An 8,297-nucleotide genomic window follows, 5' to 3' on the forward strand; every position below is an offset into this window, starting at 1 on the left:
GGCTCTTGACCTCTCTTGAAACCATACTGCCGATTTGGGTGCTCCTTCCTTGGCATTTTAATCTCAGGCATAGTCCACTATGTCCTGAGGATGGTCCTCATATCTTTTGGAGAGATCAAAACATCGTCGACAAATAGTACTATGACTTCTGAGTGGGATTTCTTTTACATAGATTTTATTATATCTCTACGTGCTATGCTCTGTGATATCCTAGAGCAAGGGACTGATTTTATGGCAAGACCAGAGGCTAATATTATGCAATCTTCTTTCTTGTGCCACCCACAGCAGCATCTTCAAAGAACATAGAACACAACAAAAGTTCTTTAGAACATTAACAAAGAGCCGGAACCTCCATGACTCTTCCTTCTTTTTTGCTGCTGCCCATAAGATAATCATGCTTTTAATTTCTCTATAACTAAAAAGTTTGAATGAGTCATGGTATTATGTTAACAGGAGTTTTGAATGGTTTACATGTTGAGAACGAATGTTTGAATATGGATGATGCTCTATGATATTAAGTTTTCATGAGAATGAGATTTAAACACAGAGAGTCTGTCTATATTTGTCTCATTTTACTCGTAATTTAATCTTGTTAGCTCGAGTTTAACCGCTTTTAATGTGTTAAATATCTTAATATGTGGTCAAGGTCAAAAGAGTTCGGTGTAGAGGTTGATTTGTCAGATTTATTTTAAAGATTTAGTGCAAGGGAATAGAGGCAATTATTCTAACATTATTTCCGCACGTGGAGCTCTTGACCTTTCGAAGGTTAGAGAGGAGATAAAGTAACAATATACGGGTCTCGCTTGATCTTGAAACTCGGTTTCTTTCATTTTTTTCAAGTAAATGCATGTTTTTAAATGTTTAAATAAAATTAACCATTACATAGCGCGAGCTGTTCACAAGCCTTACTGTACAATGATTGAGGAAGTCAGCAGTGACATGACGCTTACGCACACGTACAACGTAGAGGTTGACATGCGCAGGTGCACTTGAGTCACTTTCTCGATCGGGAGAATCTCACAGGATTTTAGCACGGAGGTTGCTGGTTTGGTTAAGGCGCATGTAGCAAGTAAGATTGAAGGACATATATTTTAATAGTTGTTTGTTGATATTTTTACTAATTAGAATAAGTTTATTTAGTGAGTTTGTAATTATGTCAGAGGTTAATGCTATAACTCAAGGAGAATTAAGTATTGAGTAGAGAAATAAGCTTCTGTTATCAAAGTTTGCTTCTGATTTAGATTCAAGAATGGATAAAAAATTTGAGAAATTTAAAAAGAGTAGTGGTCCTTCTTCTCAGGAGGAACATTTTTGGTCAGCTGGTGAAGCTCCATTGTTGGAGAAGAAAGGTGGAAAGGTAAACAGAAAGAGAAAGAATGTGGATTCTGATGGGTTGAAAAGTAAAAAAAAGCAAAATCTGCATACCCAGACTTTGGATTTTTGCGACAACGTGCAAAATAAGCGGGTGTCGAGGACACACAAGGTGACCTAGAAAGAGGTCAAGGTAGTAAAAGGCATACTACCATGTTATGTGATGAGTTTTCGGGTAGTGCGGAAACAGAGTTAAATTGCTCGTCTGAATTTGATTCAGATGTTGAATTTGTGGATAAAGTTAAAAGCAATGAGGCTAAGACAAAGAAAAGTCTGACGAGAGTGCTGGGGTCACGGATCCTTCAGGGGAGTCTATGTTTGATCCTATCTTGATAAAGCACCCATTATCATCTGAATGGAGCACGGCTCCACATGTTGCAGAGTATGTCCAGATGTGGCTCAGAAAGCAGATTCCAAAGGACGTGAAGTTGAGACTCCGTTCAGAGTGTCCTAGACCAAATCTAGCAAATAAGATTGCTTTGATGCCTGAGTTAGATGCTAAAATTATTGCCTTTGTAGCAAAAGGTGGGAAAGATCCAGAGAAAGGATTAGATAAAGGGTTAAAGATGTGTCAGGACAGGTTGCTTGACCTAACAGGACCACTAACAAAAATGTTCAATATGGCTGAAGAGGCCTATGTTGATAAGAAAGGACTGGACATAGATGAACTAAGAATTAATTCAGAGGGCGGTGTGTTTGTTGGGGAATGCAAACACTGCAATTTCTGTTGAAAGAGGGAAGAGTATTCTCTTAAAAATTGATCCAACATTGGTGGAACTAGCCAACAATGAGAGTGGATCTGATGCGAATGGAATGCTTTTTGGTGAGGCTTTTTTAAAAGAGATTAGCAAATATGTGGGTGCTTTCTCTTCTTTGGAGAAATCTTAGAGGGATATTAAGAATGTGTTAGACCTTCAGGTTTTTCGGCAGGGCCGGGAGAAGTAGAGGTCGTTTTCCCGGCTGTGGTCAAGGAATCACAAGGGCCTCTTTTGGGAGGGGATTTCGAAATTACAACTACAACTATCAACAACAGTCTGGATATCAACCTAGAGGTTTCTATGCCCAGAAGGAGAGATGAAATTCAAGGGGAAATAGGAGATCAAGAAGGTCAGGTAAGACAAGACCGTTTTGTTACCCAAATAAAGTTGGGCGGCAGACTTGCCCAGTTTTACAAGAATTGGTGTATGTTAACAAGGGATCCTTGGGTGTTGTAGACAATTTTGGGTTATCAAATAGACTTCATAGGAGATCCGATACAGTTTTGCTGCCCACCAATGATCAAGTTCAACTCGGAGCTGTAAGGGTTGGTAGAATTGAAGTAAAAGAATTGTTAATGCAAGGAGCGATTGTGGAGAGAGACTCACAATTCCTGCCGACCCTGAGGGATCCGACTGCCTTGCCACCACGCCTGTTGTCCCAGCGAAGAGAGCTGTAACTGGGCATCTGGTCCCCCCTGCCACCACATACAAACCGCGGCCGCCGAGCAGGGGGACTACAGCCCCCACAATCCCTCCAGGCCCCACCCACTGACGGTGTCAGCCGCGCCCGGAGGCGCACATAAAGACCTGAGCTCCTCCCACGTCGCGGGAGCGCGCGGGAGTGCTGGGCTAAGCCCGGGCAAAGGGCGGGCCCTCTGTGGCCCGAGGAGACTGGGCTGGGCAACCCCTCTTGGTTCCACCGTCCACCGTGCCCCCTGGACTCTTACCAAGGTGACACTTTATTAATATTCGTGGCTGATTAGTAGTGTCATTGGATATCTGATATACTTCTTCTAGATATAACTATATGTGCTACCTGTTCAATCTATGTAAACTGCACTCCCCCTGTCCAGGATAAATCTCTATCATCAGTTAGACGTAGTATTGTCATAATGAATAAAAGCAAGACTACTCCAATGTCGACTAGGTCCACCTCTAGGCAGAAGGCCCAAGTTACCACCCCCCTCGTAAGCCTTACCGCGATTGACAGAATGCTCCAAAAAACCATAGGAGTTGTTGTCAACGCAATAGAAAATACGGAGAGGTGCCTCTCACTGCCCCCAAGTATGTGTCTTTCCACGCAGAAAGCTCAGGATGTACATACAATAGCCAACTCATCCACACATACAGCATATTCTCAAAACTCCATCCTTATGGAATCATTTCCGGGTTTCCCGGATACAGAGAACAGACAGTTAGACCTTCCTAGTACTACTCCTCCGCCTGAACTTGTTACCCGGGAAAACATGCTATCCATGACACCTAACATCCAGTCGTCCGCAGAAACTTCCACACATACTGATGCCTCCGTGGTAGTATTAGCGACAGCCTCTCGAACCCCTAATAGAATAACTTCCCCTGATACTTGCATTCGAGGGAAAGGGAATGTAGGCATCTCTACAACCAGGAGGAGGGTGAGGGTGACACAGAAACCTAGGGCGAAACTGAAATACGATAAACATAAACTCAGGCATAGTCAGGGGGCCATTAATTATACATCAAAAAAACCCACATCACCACATCAAAGCCAGATGTTATCCGTAGACAATAGTATAGGCCTTCAAACTGTTAATACTGACAGCGAGTTGTTCAACAGGGCATGCAACAACGACACCTATCTAGACACTATTATGGGAAAAATTGAGCACCTGATGAAGTCCCTTATGCTCCCCCTGACACAAAGAGTTAAAACGATGACCGAGAAAGTGAATAAGATGGAAGAAGTTCTCTTGCAGAACAATGAAATGCTGTTGAAGTACGCTAAAACCTCCCAAACTCAGGCTACACATAAAAATATAACTAAGCCATTGTGCCCTGCTGCTAACAAGAAAATCCTAGTTGCTACATCAGGCCCAAGCAAACCGCCTAAACCCTCACAGCCACCGAAAACAACAGTTAAGGGACACATGGAGTCACCCAATGTCTCACCAGCGACACCGGGTATGAGCCCAGATGTGACAACTACCCCAAGTGCGCAACCAAGTAACACCGGACCGGACAACACAGAAGGGGGGGGTGAGAGCGAGTGGGCAGCAGAGGTCCTAAATAACGACATCAGTAACAGCCGACAGGATCACCCCATTAGCTCAGTCCCAGTCAGTAAATTCTCACGTATTGACCTGCCACCGGAATCCTATCCCTACACCGTGATCATGATAGGAGTCCCAACTTTAGGCATAGGGAAATCTGAGGGCCATTTAGAATTAAAAAACAAAGTTAGTCACTGGCTAACCAGACATAGACCTATTCCTCAAGCCCTAAATGGTCAAATCCTACAGGTCAGAAGAATAAATTGGGTGGGACACAGGAAAAAGGACTATGAGGGTGACTCATCGTTATAAACTTCAAAGATCGGCGGGTGGTTAACTACATTAGCGGTTGGAGGGACAACGATCTAGAAAGCAGAATACAAACTGTAGATCTCAGCTATATCTATCATCCACCCTCCATGTCTCTAGGGAACACAAACCGACAATACCTACACAAAGGTGTCCCAGGGATTAACCCCCTGCACTTCACCATTTGTGAGGTGGAGAAGGGCATCATGGGCCTAACCAGCTGGAAAGCACCCGGGACCGATGGTCTGCCCCCGGACTTTTTTAAATCAAGGACATCACTTTGGGCTCCCGTTCTCTCTGCTGTACTTAATGCAGCCGTTGACCATGGATGCCCAAAGTCCTGGGGGTTGTCCACAATAGTCCCTGTCTTTAAAAAAGGGGACCGTAATGGCACATCCTGCTATAGGCCAATATCCTTAATCGATTCGGTCGTAAAAGTAGTAGGTGGTGTAATCCTGAATTGGCTAACAACCTGGGCTGATGAAAATAATATAATCTCTGCAATTCAATATGGTTTTAGACCAGGTCACTCTACCATCTCCCAGTGTCTCAACTTATACATGGTGTTAGGAAAATATACGTCAGGGCACAGTCTATATGGCTTTTATGGACCTTTCTTCAGCCTTCGACTGTGTCAATAGGGTCAAACTATAGGAGGCTATGAGAAATATGGGGGTGGAGCAGACTCTGGTAAATTTCTTGGCGGATCTACACCAGGACACCCGAGCTAACGTGCGATACACCCAGGACCTGAAGGTGACCAGGGGATTCGGAGTGCACCGGAGTGTAAGACAGGGTTGCATCCTGGCCCCGTTTCTTTTTAATCTATATATCAATAATCTGGGAAATACCCGCTTAAAAACATGTGCTGATTATCCCTTTGTTGGAAGTAAAGGGTTACCTGTTTTACTTTATGCGGACGATGCCGTTTTGCTGGCAAGGACCGCAAAAGGGCTCCAATTGCTGCTTAACACCTTTGTTATATTTATGAAATGCCGGGATCTCTCCATTAATAACTCAAAATCCTTTGTCATGAATGTAGGTATAGCACATAATAAGGAGTTTTCATTTCATGTAAATGGGGAGAAGATTCCCACGACTAAAACCTTTTCATATCTGGGGGTCCTGTTTGATAACCAACTGAAATGGGGCCCGCTGTGCAGAAGAAAAAAGGGGAGATAACACGGGCAAACGCGGCAATTTTTAATTTTGCAAGGAAAATGGGGAAATGGCCAATTGCCGCTCTGTTAAAAGTATATCAGGCCAAGAGTGTGGCAATAGGCTGCTACGAAAGTGAATTATGGGGGCAAACAACTGTTAAGGACTTGGTGGTAGCAGAAAATAATTTCTTGAAACAGCCCTGGGGGTCCCGAGAGGAACTGCTAATTTCACAGTGCATGAGGAGCTAGGTTCCCCTTATTTAGGTGACACTATTGCACTTCGGCCTCTAACATTCTGGCTGAAATGCTGGCTAAATAAGGACCTTCCGCTAAACCACCAGCTCCTGAGAGAAGCACTGACATGGGACAATATGTTACAAATCCCGTGGCTACAATACCTGAAAAAATGTTTCACTCCATTGGGGCGTCCCGAACTCTTCTCAAATCCCGACTCCATTACCGTAAGTGACGTAGAGTCTGTGAAGAAAACTTTTTCTCTCTCGCAGCTTTTACAGTGGGAGGAGGTGGATTTAAAGAAAAGCAGCAATAGAAATTATGTTGTTATACAAACCACACTAAGAATGGAACCTTACTTGTCCTGGCCAATGTCGAGCTTTGACCGTTTCTTGTTTACTAGGTTTCGGCTGAACCTCTTTCACTTATTGCTAGCTGTTCTAAGAGGCAGCCACCAAGGCCAAGTGTTACCTACCTGCGGCTGCGACTGTGTGTCTCCGCAGGATTTGGTTCACTTTTTATTTTTTTGCCCTTTTTATGATATTTGCCGGAGGGTTTACCTTAAGCCTCTTCTTAAAAGACTGAATTTTACCCAGATTAAACCTGCACTCTGTCATCTACAGCTGCTAAATAATAAATGCACTTTATTTGTAATCAGTTTTTTAAAATTAGCCCTAAAATTTAGAATCAGCATGGAGGGATAATGCCTGATATTGTTGTATATATTCACCTACAGATCAATTGTGTTTTACTCCTGAGGACATTGTGGTTTTTAATCAATTTGTTTTTATGATGTCTATTAAATTGTGCTTTTATGGATGTTTTTTGCAAGTAACCGAATAAAGATATAATGATGATGATGATGCTGATGATGATGATTGTGGAAGAATTGGAAATGTGTGCGGGATTCATAAGCAACATTTTCTTGGTAGAAAAGAAAGGGAAGGGTATGAGACTTGCAATAAATTTTAAGAATCTCAATGACTGGGTAGGGTACTATCATTTCAAGATGGAGGGTTTGCATATGCTGAAAGATATACTTCAGACAGGGGATTGAATCACTTGTCTGGATCTGAAAGACGCATATCTGACAATTCCGATATGGTTAGAACATCAGAGATTTCTGAGGTTCAGATCGGGAGGAAAATTATGGAAGTTTGTTTGTCTCCCATTAGGTCTTTCCTCTGCCCCTTGGTGTTTTACAAAGATGCTTCGTCCAGTTGTTGCATATTTGAGAGAAAGAGGAATACTAGTGATAATTTATTTAGATGACAATTTGATTATGGACCAGGGGAAGAGGAGAGTGGAAGAATACACAAAGTTAGCTGGGAACCTTTTGGAAAGTCTAGGTTTTATTGTGAACAGATAAAAGTCATGTTTAACCCCAAGTCAAGAAACACAGGTTGTAGGTTTCATGATAAACACTATTCAAGGTCAGTTGAGGTTACCATTAGACAAGATAAAGAAAAAAGGAAGGACATTCTAAGGGTTTTGTCTATGAATGTTATTTCTTTGAGGATGTTGGTGAGAATTGTAGGTCTTTTATCTTCAACAATACAATCTATTTTTCCAGGACCTTTGAATTATCGTGCTCTTCAGAGATTGAAGGGCAGTCATTTAAGGCATGGTATGAAATATTCTCAGGAGAGTACTCTTTCTGGAGAGGCGAGATCAGAACTAAATTGGTGGCTAAAGAATATGGAGGCATGGAATGGGAAAGTAATTTTCAGAGTAAATCCGGAATTGATAATAGACTCGGATGCAAGTTAAACTGGTTGGGGGGCATGATGAGGTGCAATTTCGACAGGAGGAATGTGGACTGTAGAGGGGAGTCATATGCACATAAATTGTTTGGAACTGTTGGCAGGTTCTTTTGCAATAAAGAGTTTTACGAAAAACAAGGCCAAATGTTCAGTTTTGCTGAGGATGGACAATGTTTCAGCGGTGAGATATGTGAACAAGTTCGGGGGTCTGTAATCAAGAGACCTAGCGTATCTGGCGAGAATGTTTTGGGATTATTGTCTGGACCAGAACATTTTGGTTCAGGCGGAATATATACCAGGTCAGAAAAATGTTCAAGCGGATTGGTATTCGTGGAATCAAACAGATTCCAGCGATTGGATGCTTAACAGATCAGTGTTTTGGAGGATAATAAAGTTGTGGGGTCCGTGCCATGTGGATCTGTTTGCAAACAGATGGAACTCTCAGTTGGAGAA

At 42.6% G+C, this 8,297-nt stretch overlaps 1 pseudogene; it reads left to right on the top strand.

Annotated features, from left to right (window-relative positions):
• Nucleotides 1-1,153: 1,153 nt before the first annotated feature.
• On the top strand, nucleotides 1,154-2,259 carry LOC147727476 (uncharacterized; annotated as a pseudogene).
• The last annotated feature ends 6,038 nt before the right edge of the window (nucleotides 2,260-8,297 follow it).

The sequence above is a fragment of the Lissotriton vulgaris genome, chromosome 3_1, assembly GCF_964263255.1.
Source record: "Lissotriton vulgaris chromosome 3_1, aLisVul1.2, whole genome shotgun sequence".
NCBI classification, from domain to species: Eukaryota; Metazoa; Chordata; class Amphibia; order Caudata; family Salamandridae; genus Lissotriton; species Lissotriton vulgaris.